Genomic DNA, 14,664 nt, shown 5'->3' on the forward strand with positions numbered 1-14,664 from the left:
GTAGAAACACATTCATCCCATTGTGGGCACTCTGCTAATCAGCTGAACAACATCTGAATCTCTCTTGGGTAGCCAACCAAGTGTTCTTCTTACAGGGAACACGAATGCAAACCCTCTGGTTCATTGCAAGTAGTAGATAGCAGCAGTAGCAGCATAATATCTGATTTAAGGTTACTCCATAGCTTCAGCAATTAACTTCATCAATTAATTCCAGCACTGATTCTCTGTTCTTTCTCATGGCACTTAAAAAAGAATAGTTGAGTAGTATGAGGGATGATCATGAAGAATTATCCATGGTCATGCAGTAATAGAGCTTTCGACTAAGTATGGAGAGAGCACTTGTTTCTTGAAGTTTTACAAGAACAAAAACTGAAATATTCTAAAATGAAAAGAACTAATAGTATCCTTTTTTGTTATGAACAGAGTTTATAATATTATAGTCTACTTTGGTTGGGTGAAATAAATACATCAACTCCTGTTTTAAAAATTTCAGTCGCTTCCTGATAAGACGCTGAATGCTGCCTGTGAGGTTTTGAACATCTTAAATCTTGTTCAAGCTTTTCCATTAAAATGAACTCCCACTGAAGTTGGAGGATATGGCTATTAGAATTAAATCCTGCAAAATGCTGAGCACTCTAGCTTCAATATAGCAAAGCATTTAAGGATGTGCTTTAACTCTGAACACATGAGCTGTGCCACTGAGATTGATTAATTTCCATTAATGGGACAGAGAGAAAGTTAAGCAGAAATTAAGTGTCTCCCTGGACTGGGGTAAGAGTGCTCAATACTCTGAAGGATCCAGCCATTAGTGATGAAATAGCTTAAAACTGCTGATGAATGTGCATCACATACCATTCTCACGGAGTTTTGGACCTAGCTGTGCTTTGTAACAAAATACACATTTCCAGACAATGGTTAACAGTTCATCAACACTGCGGCCACATTCTCAACATTTTTCAAATGTAAGTAACTAACCTGTCTATTTTTGTTGTTTTTACAATGTACATTATTTATGTGTTATTAGATGTGCTTGGTTGATGCAGAAATTACTCTCGTTGCAGGCTCCAATTGTAAATGAGATGTTGTTTCTCAGAGGGCATTCATAAAACACACAAAATGGACTGCCATGGGTTATGATTTTTATCTCAGACAGTATGAAAGACCTGATAACTCATGAGCGGCATAGCCGAAATAAGTTATGGGCCCTTTACTCCCATACTGGTGAAAAAAACAATATCTTAAAAATCAACCCAAGATAATTCCAAGCAGAGAGAGGAATAAAATGCCTTGCAGGTATAAGTTTTATCTTTCAGATTTTCTTCTATGGCTGTCCGTAAATCACCCCACACAAGCCCTAATGTTATTAATGACTTTGTATCAGTTGTTTTAGGTTAACAAGAGCTTGAAATGTAGCTTGTGTTCGTTTACTGAATTTGGTAAGTGCCCACATGTGCTTAACACTCCCACATATTTATATTTCTCAATACTGTGTAGTGGTTACACTCTACTCATTCATAGCCTTTTCAGATCTATAGAGCTTTTCATGTTTTCTTGAGGGGCCTCTTGCAAATGCTTATGTATCACAGATAAATCTCAGGAGATACATTCCAGAACAGCAACTGATTTTCAAGTGAATTGTGAATGGGGAATGTTAATTATATAAGGTGGGAATGTTAAGAAGTGCTCCTCAGAAACCTGCTGAATGTAATCATATAACATCAGGACTAAAATCAAAGTTCATTTCAAAAACTCCTTGTAGGGCTAATGGGAACTGTGCATGGCAGTTTAGTTAATCATCCTGAATGTGACATTACTGGCTATGCTAGTTAATATTTATTATGTAGTACAGGTTGGACCTCCCTGGTCTAGCACCTTTAGGATCTGAGTGGTCCTGAACTGCGGAGTTTGCCAGACAAGAGGAGGTCAAGGCTCCCTACCCATTTGGAGCCTTTGCTCCTGGCTAGGGCTGTGCTCCATACCAGCTGCCCTGCTACCTCTAGCTCCCCATCATGCCAAGCCTGGCTGGGGCACTAGCCTACACTGCGCAGCGCCCCCACAACACACCAGCCCCGATTAAGGCTGTGCTTCTCACTGCATCAGCCCTGGCCTGGGCTGCACTCCCCACTGTGCCAGCTCCAGTAGGGCCTGCGTTCCTCCTGGCCACTGGCCCCACTACCTCCAGCCCCAGTAGGGGCTGTGCTCCTCACTGCCTCGCCAGGGCTGTGCTCTCCACCGTGCTTGCCCCACATGGGACTGTGCTTCTGCACCTCGACAGCCTGGGCTCTCTTGTCCAGCAATATCAATGGTCTTGCTGGACCACAGATATTGCTGGACCAGAGAGTTCCAGATTTTAGAGATGCAACCTGTATCTACAGTGTGCTAGACATTTGCAATGCACAATGAATCTTTCAGTGCTCAGGATGATAAAATAAGATGGCAACCAGCTGGAGAGGTAGCACATGAAGTGTGCTATAGAGAGAGACTGAACATCTAATCTGGCACACCCAGTCAACCTAGCAAGACATGCAAGCACATTTTTAACTTCCAGCACTTTAAGCACAACTTTAAGTGTTCTGAGGTCTTATGAGATATTTACAGTGCAGTACAACACATGCAGCTGGCTCATATCAGCTGCCATGGGCTGCAGGACTGTAAAACTACAGTGCAGCCATTCAGGCTCAGGCTGGAGCCATCAGAACGTAAGCCTGAGCTCTGAGACCGAGGCTCTGAGACTCCACTCACTGGGTCCCAGAGCTTTGCCTCCAGACGAAAAATGTCTACATAGCTCCTTTATAGCTTCACAGCCCAAGCCCTGCAAGCCCTAGTTATCTGTCCTGGGCCTGCCACTGTGTTTTATTACAGTGTCGAGATACCTATAGGGCACTTCTACACTGAAGGGGAAGGTCGACTTAAGATACGCAGTTCCAGCTACATTAATTAGGTAGCTGGAGTCAATGAAACTTAAATCCCCATCCACAGAGCAGGAGGTCTACAGGAGCAAATGCTCCCATCTGCTTCCTTTACTTATCATGAGGCATTCAATTTAGTGCATCTTCACGAGACCCATTAAATTGAACCCTGGAACATCTACTATGGCAGCATTGATCTTCCGTGAAGTGTAATGTAGCCTTAAGACTCTAAATATGGATTAAGAGAACTAACTTCATTTTACCCAGGTACCAGTGTTGGACTAAAATGTGCGTATTTCTAGTGTATTGGGAATATAATTTATGTACAGGGTGTCCCCACTATAAGTCGCCCCAGTATAAATCCATTCCGCCCTAAAGTCATTGATGCTTGTAGGAACTGATGCATTATAAGTCGCACACAATCCCTTCCCCCCCATTTTGCGCAAATGGAAGAAAAAATTTCCTGCTTTAAGTTGTTTCACTATAGGTACATCTAGACTGGTGTGTTTTTCCAGGATACCGGAAAAACTCCGCTGCGCCCAGAGAACGTGTTTGCTCTTCCACTTTTTTTTGCAGAAGAGCAAACGTGCTCTTTTGGGGAGCCCTGTATGCCTCGTTCTATGGGGCCAAATGGCAGAAAAGCCTCTTCTGCAAAAGTGATTGAAAAAAGCTATGGAAATTGTGCATAGCTTTTTCCGACAAAGAACTGTTATCTAGACCTAGCCTGTAAGTCCAAGTTTTTTGGAACGTATCTTGGACTTATAGAGAGGATCGCCTGTATCTAAAACCAGAATAATCTTAAATCATCCTCTTATGTGGGGTAAAGTATCAGCTGGATTCCTTAAACATGCAAGAATTAAATTGGATAGTCTTTATGCTTAGACAACAGTTTGATTCACAATGGCAGTGTGGGAGGCACACCACTAATTCTTGTCACAGTAGAGGAATCTTCTATAACCAAGTTTTATACTTCTGAAAAAATATGGACATTCTGCATGACTTGAAGAAATAATGAAAATTAGATTGCACAATGGAAATGAGCAAATTTCTCTCTATATATATTTATCTGAAAAGAAAGAATGAAAGGAAGACCTTACATCTCCACAATTGGAAATAATTTCCCAGAATGAGCAGGTAGACATTAAGCTTTTAAATTTGGGGGTTTTGCACATTATTATAATTCAAGAAGCTGCTTTACAGACCCCACCTTCTCTCCCTCCCCTCTGTTAAGCATGTATGTATTTTTAGCCTCAGGGCATCACAAAGTACAACTGTGTTTTTCAAGCAGGATACTGCATGCAGAAGAAATGACTGTATATATTCTTAATGAAGGGACAGAGCAAACAGTATCCACTCTCTGGTCTTAAGTTTGCTGGCAGCAAAGACAGCACTAGACTCTGTGGCAGTCTAGTCAAGATCCACATTTTGTCAAGATCCACATTTCTTGGCCAAGGTATAGTCCAGTTCCAGACTCCAGAGAAAAATAATGAAAAAATAACAATAATAAGTATAAAAAAGGATTTTGGCATCCATTCAACAGCATCTGTGGTCCGGATTTGTCCTGCAGACCACCTATTGACTACCGCTGCTCTAAGGGGAATTAAAGCAATAGCAGTAATTAGTTTAGCATATATGACTAAAGAGAAGACAGGAAGGAAAAAAAAGCAGTTTCCATGGCTAAATATTTAGCATATGGGTATTGAACAAGACATCAATGTCTTTCTGCTGGGGAACCAATTATTTTCACTCTCCCAGCTGGGGGCCATATTTTCACTTCATCTTCACAGAATACAAGTAACTCACTGAAATATCTTTCAGCAGGATACTGGTCTTCTCCTGGCCAGGCTGCCTGGAGAATTGAATGTATTTGTTGTATGTTTTATAATCATTTGAATAATGCAATGTATCAAAAATGCATTTCTCTTATAGGTGCCCTTTTCCCCACCTGCCCCTGCTACCTGTGTGGTCACTTGTGCATAGAAAAAGCCAGCCCTATATATTTTATTTCCTCACATATTTGGATTCTTGGACCCGCTTGCTCCTGAAAGATACAGAAAAGAACCAGTAAGGTAGCTGAAACTAGGAAGAAACCTGACTGCAGTAAGAACCTACTGCTGGGGAAGCACCGGGTACTTATAGGACAGTTTGGTGCTGAAGCCTGTACCATGTAATACACAGCCGATTGTGTGATTTATTAGGACACCAAAGGCGTGCCTTGGAAACATAATTATTAATTTCCACTTGAATTAAGCTACATCTCACTCATGTAGGCTACAAAGCTTAATTACAAAAGCTCTTTCTAGTAAGATATTTCCCTTATCTTTGATATTTAGTCCAAATGGACTGGAAAAAAAAGCCCTTGTAGAGCAGAAAGGAAATGTTTTTTAAAGTAATTTTTGGTCTCATCAGGCTGAATCTTATTAATAAAGAAAGGGCTTCACTGGATAATAGATCTTTTATATTTAACATCATTCAATGCTGCTGTCTCTGATTGCAGCAGAATGGTAAATAGCAAACCTTTCACAGGTTGGAAGGCCAGATGGTGGTGATCATCTAGTCTGACCTCCCATCTAACACTGGTGACAGAACTTCAAATTAATTCCTAAAGCATGACTTTTAGATCAGGGTTCAGGATTGTGTAGCTCTGCAGTGCCCACTTTTTAGAAAGGTAGGTTTTTAGAAAACCTACAAACCTGGCAAGATAACTCACTATTCTTCTGATTGTCTCCATGTTCAGGTATTGCTTAGAGCTGGTCACAAACAAGTTTTGTCAATTTTTTCAACCAAAAAATGCTTTTTCTTGAAAACAGACATGTTTTGTATAAACATATCAGCTCTGATGGAAGTTTTGTTGGGTAGAGAGAGAGAAAAAGGGAACATACCCCTGTTGGAGGTGTTTCAGTTTGTATAAATAATTAAATATTCATTGAGCCATTCACCTGGGATACAGGAAACCCAGGTTTAAATCCATGCTCTCAATTTTGCACAGCCAAGATTGGAACCTGGATGTCTCATCTCATAGTGAGTGCCTCAATCATTGGGCTAATTGCTATTCTGGGGTGGGTCTTCCTATCTTAGGTATATATTCCACTACAGCTAAGGGATGTATTGCTTCTCGCTTTAAACACCATTTCTTATTTGGGGCCATATTTTATTGCAAAAAAAAAAAAAAAATCAAGAAAATAGGAAAATGAGAAACGAATCATCTTACTTCAGTTTTAATTAAATTTTGTCATGGTAAAAGGTTTCCAACCATCTTTAGTTAGTTAAGTGTCTTGTTTTGAAATTGCAGATCTTTGTGTACTTTATATCCACATTCAGCAAAGAGGTGTGCAGCAACAAGAAAAGAAAATGTAAGTGATTGATTAAATTATTACATTATTTTAAGGGAAAAAATGATACAAAGGTCTGAAAACATCCACCTCAAGTAAGTCGTGTTTCTTAACATAGAACTGTATGCTGCACTATTAAAAATAATAAAAATGTTCATTAATGGGACTGGAATCAAGTCCATAGATCATAAAGTGAGCTCCTCTGGAATAGGACTGAGGATGATCTTATGGTTAATGCACTGAACTGAAAGTCAAGAGATTGTCTGAGTTCCTGGCTCTGCCAGAATTTTCCCATGTAACAGTGGAAAAGTCACTTAATATCTCTGGGCCTTATTTTCTAATCTTTAGAAAATAATTCTCCAATTTACAGGGGTTTTCTGAGAATTACTTAATTAATGCTTGCAAGGCACTCAGATACTACTCAAATGAAGGCAGTGAAAATGCAAAACAGGTACAGACAAGTGCTAGCACACACTGACAGAGCAACATGAGTTGCATGACAGAGCAAAGAGTACCCTAGAATTGTTTCACATTGCACCCTAATCTGACCAAACCTCTTAGTGAAAAACTAAGCTACCCCGCATTATTTGGTTTTATAATTAAAAGTTATTTGTAAGGTGATTTTTATTAACTTCTTCAGTGATTCAGCTTTTACATTCAGAAAGGACCAATAGAACATCTCATCGGACCATCTATATATTACTAGCCACTTAATTTCACCTGGTTACCCCAACATTCATATTAATAACTAATAATCTGGTAGCCTTAGAATAAACTTTATAAGGCATGAAAAATTCAATCCAAGGCTGATTTCTAATCTCAGATACCCAAATATGCACATCTCTTGTTGAAATCAGATACTGTGTTGGTGTGCACATACTGGTAGGAAAAGGAACAGGGAACAGCATATCTTCACCTCTAAATCAAATGAGTAGTCTTATAAAACCCTCCGTTAGTCATTAAGGATAAAAATAGCCAACCTCATTTAGAGATCTACTGCTGTGCTCCAGCACTGTCCCCATGTTTGGAAACTGCCCAAGAATTCTGTCAAAAATTTACCTCTCAACTTTAATTTGCAGTTCTATAGTTTTTCTCTCTCCTTTTGTTTTCAGATTGACATGTTCTCATGTCTACAATGCAAGTAGAACTCAGCCCACTCTTAGCAATTGTTTCTTCCCTCAGACCAACAACAGTGTTAAGTGATTCCTGACAGGCATCAGATACTGCAAATTATTCACCAAGCACAGCTCAGGTCAAAAGACTTCTATCAGGTGAACCCGTTTTGTTCCTATGATGACTAACAATATAGCAAATGTTTCAAACTCAACCTGTGGAGGAAGCCCAATTCCAGGTTAATCATGTTCTTGCTACATAAGGGTATGTCTACACTGCCACCCTAGTTTGAACTAGGGTGGCTAATGTAGGCATTCGAACTTGCAAATGAAGCCCGGGATTTAAATATTCCGGGCTTCATTTGCATGTTCCCGGGTGCCGCCATTTTAAAATGCCCCGTAGTTCAAACTACCTGCCCGCGGCTACCCGTAGAATGGACTAGGTAGTTCAAATTAAAGCTCCTAATTCGAACCTTGCAAGGAGGTTTAACGGTAGTTTGAATTAGGAGCTTTAATTCGAACTACCTAGTCCATGCCGTGTGTAGTCACAGGCAGGTAGTTCGAACTACTGGGCATTTAAAAATGGCGGCGCCCGGGAACATGCAAATGAAGCCCGGGATATTTAAATCCCGGGATATTTAAATCCATTGACTTCAATGAAGCTACACTCTGAAACGTACAGATATGTATGTTTAGCATGTTATTACTGAATGCAGCTATGCATGTGAATATATACTCACTTTTGAGACCACGATTATTTCTGTCTGTTTCTTTTTACTCCTCGACCTCCTTTATTGATTGTTCTCTCTCTAGAGTCTAGACCCCTTAAAAGCTTAGGAGAGGTCCTTTTGCACACATCAGAGCAGGAACTATTTTTATGGGCAGGCAAAATTTAGCCTCCAACTCTTTATTATATGGAAAATTCTACTCAATCCTCTGTCACTGAGAAAGGACTCAGGTGCAGCAGAATATATACTGTTCCACTGCATGCCGCTTGGATGGGCTAGAGAGGGAGACCTGAAGAACCCACAGAGGAGTCTATGTCTCCTGTGCATTATTACCCTGATCTATGAGGCTCCATACATGTCCCCAACATAGCAAAGTAAGGGATATGTGATAAGTAGGCCAGGGCAGAATGGTTTTCAGACTAGCAAATCTCCCACTACATGGTCCATTGTCTTTGGCCCCGTGAAGTAAGAGCTGTGGAAGTTAATGGGAAACTAGTATAGCCTCAGGTCTAAAACAGTGCCCACAGATCAGCTATACTGCCATTGCAGGATCTGTGTGTGGAGAATTACTTACATCAAACTTCCATGCACCAAATCCAGCTGTTCCAGCTTCACACAGAGTCAATTAAACAAATTTCAGGATGTCTGCAAAGTAATTTGTTTCTGCATTCCCAGATCTTGAATTTGGAGGGTTTAGGGACCATCCGCCCTTGGAAGAAATTCAGGGAACAACCAAAGAAATATTCTTGTTGAACAGTAAAGGGACAACTAAAACAGGCCATCATAAAAGGTAAATATTCTGAATCCTCTAGAATCTCACGTTCTTATTCACATATGTATGCAAATGTGTGGCACAGGATTTTATTTTCTCTATACTTCACTTTAAAACATCTAAGAATCTGCTGTTTGCAGAAAGTAACTAATGGTTTATAAGGTGGAGATCACGCAGCACATAACAGGAGGAACACACCATACTTTCTCATGGACTTCAGTTTTTGTTCTATCTTGTGCAGTTTTATTTAATCCAAAATAAAATGTTGAGGAGCCCTGGCGTACCTTAAAGACTAACACATTTATTTTGGACATTTGCTATTGTGGGCTGGAAACCACTTCGTCAGATACAAGCCTATGCCCAAACAAATGTATCCCATAGAACTCCTTGTCGTTTTTGCTCAAACAGACTAACACAGCTACATCTCTGAAATGTAAATTAAAATGTGCATCAAAAGCTTAATAATTAATCACTATAGATTATGATTTATCCACAAAAACTCATGCCCACTATCTAATTCCAAAGCCTGTTACAGGACAGCAGCATAGAAGACTTAAAAGTCCAGTAACTGTAACTGATAACTGTTCACTAGCCTTAAGAGTGGTGGCAGAGGCACAGAATAATGTGCTAAAATGGAGTTAACCCTTCCCAGGGTGCTAATAGGAAAATGCACCTCCACCACTAGACCCCTCTCTGGTGGAGCCCTATAATGATCTGTTCTCTCACTAGTTCTAGTCAACACTGAGATGGAGCCCCTAAATGAACAGGTCAGACAATATGGACTCAAGTGATAGAAAAATGTAGATGATACAGCTCTACTTCTCTTTCAGCACATGCGACCATCTCCTGCTTCCAGTGTCTGGATAATATCAGGATGTGGATGAAGAACAGCTGGCTGAAGCTGAACGCAAGCAAGACAGAGGTTAAACTGACAGGCAGAAGAAAACATCTCGTGGGCTACGTCTACACTGGCCCCTTTTCCGGAAGGGGCATGTAAATTTCACGAGTCGTCGTAGGGAAATCCGCGGGGGATTTAAATATCCCCCGCGGCATTTAAATAAAAATGTCCGCCGCTTTTTTCCGGCTTTTAAAAAAGCCGGAAAAGAGCGTCTAGACTAGCCCCAATCCTCCGGAAAAAGCGCCCTTTTCCGGAGGCTCTTATTCTTACTTCAAAGAAGGGCGCTTTTTCCGGAGGATCGGGGCCAGTCTAGACGCTCTTTTCCGGCTTTTTTAAAAGCCGGAAAAAAGCGGCGGACATTTTTATTTAAATGCCGCGGGGGATATTTAAATCCCCCGCGGAACGACGACTCGTGAAATTTACATGCCCCTTCCGGAACAGGGGCCAGTGTAGACGTAGCCATAGTGTTTGCAGCCATGGTGCAATTTTCTTTGATTGAAGGCAAACAGGCATAATTGGTCAGTTCAGTTCAGAACTTAAGGGTGCTCCTGGATTCCGCATGCTAAGCTCTCTCATAGTGGACCTCACAAGTAATGTTTATACCACCTCCCGTTGCCTAGGAGATTCCCTCCTGTCCTGGCAAACAATCAACTTACCTCAGTTATTCATGTTATCGCATCCTGACTACAGGAATGCAATATACGTAGACATGAAGCCATCAGCCCAGGAAACTACAACTGATATTGAATATTTCAGTGTTTCTTCACAACAACACAGACTATCAGGAGCCCACCAAACCTGTCCTCACCTCCCTCTACTAGCTAGACTATTCGATCAGGTCAGTCCTCAACTTGAAGGCACACAAGGAACTGTCACCAGGACATCTAAAAGACTGACTAGTGCTGTGGGATGGACACTGTTAATAACTCCATCCCATTAGCACAATGACTCTGACCACAGTAATGGACAGAGTTTGTGTTGGCAGGAGATGGGACTGTGGAATGAACTGTGACAGGAAAAGGATCTTCATAAACTTCAGGCACATTTGTTTGCACTTCCATTTTCTAACACAAACAGATAGCTCTGTGTACGTATGCACGTGATAAGCCTCACAAAAGAAACCACAGCATCTCACACACTTCTTCCCATGGAGAGAGGCTGAGAGGAAAAAAAACAAACCCCATGTGGCAGATGTTAGTTACACGGCTTAATCCCAGAATCATAGAACTATGGATCTAAAGGGGACTGCAAGGGTCATCTAGCCGAACCTCCTGCCCTTAATGCATTACTGGGAGGTGTTCAGACAGCTTCAGTGAAAAGCACGGTATAAGAACCTACAGAGCAAGGACCAGAGAGTTTTAAACTAGCACCAAGTCGCTTGTGTCACAGTTCAGATACAAGCTGCAACGGTATCTCCCCTCACTAGTTCAGCAAGAGCAACCTCTCTCAGGCTTCCATTTGCCCAACGGTTGCCTCGCTTGGGTGGAGACCCTGGACTGTTTCCTACCTTCCCTGCCCATCTCCCAGCAAAGGCAGCCTGCCAAAGCAAACATGCTTCAGAAACAGGTAACAGTGTTTTCTAGGCAAGTCTAATTCATTCTCAAGAGCAAAGTATTGCAGAGAAATCATATTAAAACAAATCCAACCCCCTGCATGAAAATTTACTAGCTTACCAGGGTTTAGCCCAGTTCTCACATGGGCTTTGGCAAGCGTAATCTTTCAGCATCCCACCCTAGAGGCTTCCTTATGGGTACAAGTTCACCAGAGCTTGAGCTCAGAACAAGCACATTCATAACATGTTCAATTTCCTCTTTAAAGAAATCAGGTTCTTTAAACTGGCATTTCCAGAAGCATGTAATTTGTGCACAATGGGTCTCCCCTCTTCCCCCGCCCCTCCCCCCAGTGTATTTTCAAAGGGTTGGCTTTGGAGAGAAGAATTTGCATTCCCATCACCCTAAACTATTTCCCAGGGAATCCATTTCATTTAATTGCTCAAAAAAGACTTTGGAAATTCCGAATACTTTCCAGGGATCACATTAATCGTGACTTCCTGCTAAAGTAGTTCCATGCAATCTCCAAATAGTACATAAACATTTACATTTCTAATACAATGAACTTTAAAGGTATGGATGTTGATTCAGTAAGTTTTAATTCCATAAAGGTATCATACTTCCATAAAGTTAGTTCATCTTATCACAAATATTACCAATCTGTCATGTATTGTACTCCTTGCCTCATGTCACTGGAGTTTGATCTTCTTTCCATGTCAGCCTCAAAGATCCATTAGTCTCATGCTGCAGCATTGTTGGAGCTGACCTTGGGCATAGATCTCATGAATTACCCTTACAAACATAATTTTGTAGCATTATATTAAATTAGAGTTGAGTACTGTCTGCCCCTCTTCATTTTGAGCAGCCTCAGAATTACTTTTCTACTCTTCAAGTTGTTCCATATTTTGTTTCTTTGTACTTTATACCTGTTAATATTACAGGCAGTCCCCGGGTTACGTACAAGATAGGGACTGTAGGTTTGTTCTTAAGTTGAATTTGTATGTAAGTCGGAACTGGCGTTCAGATTCAGCTGCTGTTGAAACTGACCAGCAGCGGCTGAATTGGACACCAGAGTCCTGGGGAAGAGCAGTGGGGGTGCTGCTGGGTTGGGCCAGTAGCGCCGCAGCTCGGCGCTGTGGGACCAACCCGGCAGCCCCCCAGCCCCCCAGCTGCTCTACCCCAGGCGTCGGCGAAAAAAGCCTGGTCTTCTGGGGGTGGAGGGGCGCACTAGCTGCGCCCCCCCCCCCCCCAAGCAGACCAGGGAGATGCGGAGCGGCTTTTCTCGCCGCGGAGGACGCGGCCGGCGGGACCGCGGCGCGTCTTGGCGGTTCCGCCGCCCGAGTCCTCCGCGGCGAGAAAAGCTGCTCCGCACCTCCCTGGTCTGCTGGGGGGGGGGGGCCGCTAGCTCCGCATCTCCCTGGTCTGCTGGGGGGAAGCGCCCCCTTTGCCGCCGGAGGCGGTGACAGTGGGGGAGGCACCCCGCACTAGCGGGCCCCCCCCGGTTTGTAACTAGGGGTCTGACTTAAGTTAGACTGACGTAACCCGGGGACTGCCTGTATCTCCACCACTGGATACATCAAAGACTATTTTCTTCTGTTTACAAATGCCTTTCCCACATATCTCTCCAACATCTTTGTCTTCTCATATTTTAATTCACTCCAGTCCCAGACTACAGTTAGCCACTGATTAAGAGTCCAGGATGCTTTACTGGCTTTGCTATCAAGTGTTTTTTAGATAAACACTGTTAAAAATATCTTTGCCTCTACCTTCAAAACCATGTAATACACCACAATCTGCTGTGTGGAGCCTGGACTGTAAAATAATCTGAAAGGCTGAGTCATAAAACAAAAAAACATTCAGAATTATGAAGAGTCTCTCCGTGTAATTACAAGATCATTAAAAACTCTTGGTGTAATCTACGTTCTCGCCTCTCCCCAAAAAATGGCCTTTTTCTCATTTATGTAAATAAGTTTCCTGAAAAAAGCACTCATCTGAGACTACAGCCCATTCCAGAAAAGTAAATAGAAATCACACAATAATTTCACAGCTCGTCCCACGTGGCATACTAATTTACTAACAGTTCTCGATAATTTATTGCAAGTTAAACAGCCTGGTGGCAGAGGGAAAAAAGGTTATTTCCTCTTCTCTCTGACAACGATGTCTCACATTCAAATCTACCTCGCTTCATCAGCTTGCTCCCAGGCATTTCTCTGAATTAATAAGCAGACAAGAAGGAGAAGTGTATGGAGAATTAAGCCTATAACTTGATTATAGCTTCTGAGAACAAAGAGCCCCATGGGGCACATGAAGGCATACCATACCGTTTACTTTTAAGGGAGAGAATAATCGCTTGGGCAGGCAGCCACTAATGGCAAGATGCCTCCAGACCCATTTTCATTATTTGTGTAATATCCTTTGCTTATTGTTTTTTGTTTGATTACAATAATCATGTTGTACATTTAAAAAGAATCTAATAGATAAGAACATAAGAACGGCCATACTGGGTCAGACCAAAGGTCCATCCAGCCCAGTACCCTGTCTGTCAACAGTGGCCAATGCCAGGTGTCCCAGAGGGAGTGAATAGAACAGGTAATGATCAAGCGATCTTTCTCCTGCCATCCATCTCCACCCTCTGACAAACAGAGGCCAGGGACACCATTCCTTACCCAACCTCCTCAGGCAACGAGTTCCACAGATTGACTATGCGCAGTGTGAAGAACTTCCTTTTATTTGGTTTAAACCTGCTGCCCATTAGTTTCATTTGGTGGCCCCTAGTTCTTATATTATGGGAACAAGTAAATAGCTTTTCCTTATTCACTTTCTCCACACCACTCATAATTTTATAGACCTCTATCATATCCCCCCTTAGTCTCTTCTTTTCTAAGCTGAAAAGTCCCAGTCTCTTTAATCTCTCCTATGGGACCCGTTCCAAACCCCTAATCATTGTAGTTGCCCTTCTCTGAACCTTTTCTAATGCCAGTATATGTTTTTTGAGATGAGGAGATCATATCTGTATGCAGTATTCCAGATGTGGGTGTACCATGGATTTATATAAGGGCAATAAGATACTCTGGGTATGTCTACACTGCCACCCTAGTCCAAACTAGGGTGGCTAATGTACACATTTGAAGTTGCAAATGAAGCCCGGGATTTAAATATCCCGGGCTTCATTTGCATCTTGCCAGGCGCCACCATTTTTAAATCCCCGTTAGTGCGGACTCCGTGCCCGCGGCTACACGCGGCACGGAGTAGGTAGTTTGAATTAGGCTCTCTAATTCGAACTACCGTTACTCCTTGTGGAACGAGGTGTACCGGTAGTTCAAATTAGAGAGCCTAATTCGAACTACCTACTCCGTGCCGCGT

At 42.1% G+C, this 14,664-nt stretch overlaps 1 protein-coding gene and 1 long non-coding RNA gene across 7 annotated transcripts in view; one reads left to right on the forward strand and one right to left on the reverse strand.

The window, feature by feature from the left end:
- The window catches only part of SORCS2 (sortilin related VPS10 domain containing receptor 2), an 863,992-nt gene that overhangs the window by 173,588 nt on the left and 675,740 nt on the right, over positions 1-14,664 (reverse strand). The gene's annotated exons all lie outside the window — the stretch shown is intronic.
- LOC142829682 (uncharacterized) lies at positions 6,142-9,822 on the forward strand. Its single transcript, XR_012904393.2, has 3 exons — positions 6,142-6,262; positions 8,757-8,871; positions 9,684-9,822. It is a non-coding gene; the product is annotated as an uncharacterized LOC142829682 (long non-coding RNA).

The sequence above is a fragment of the Pelodiscus sinensis genome, chromosome 4, assembly GCF_052426305.1.
Source record: "Pelodiscus sinensis isolate ZL-2025 chromosome 4, ASM5242630v1, whole genome shotgun sequence".
Taxonomy (NCBI): domain Eukaryota; kingdom Metazoa; phylum Chordata; order Testudines; family Trionychidae; genus Pelodiscus; species Pelodiscus sinensis.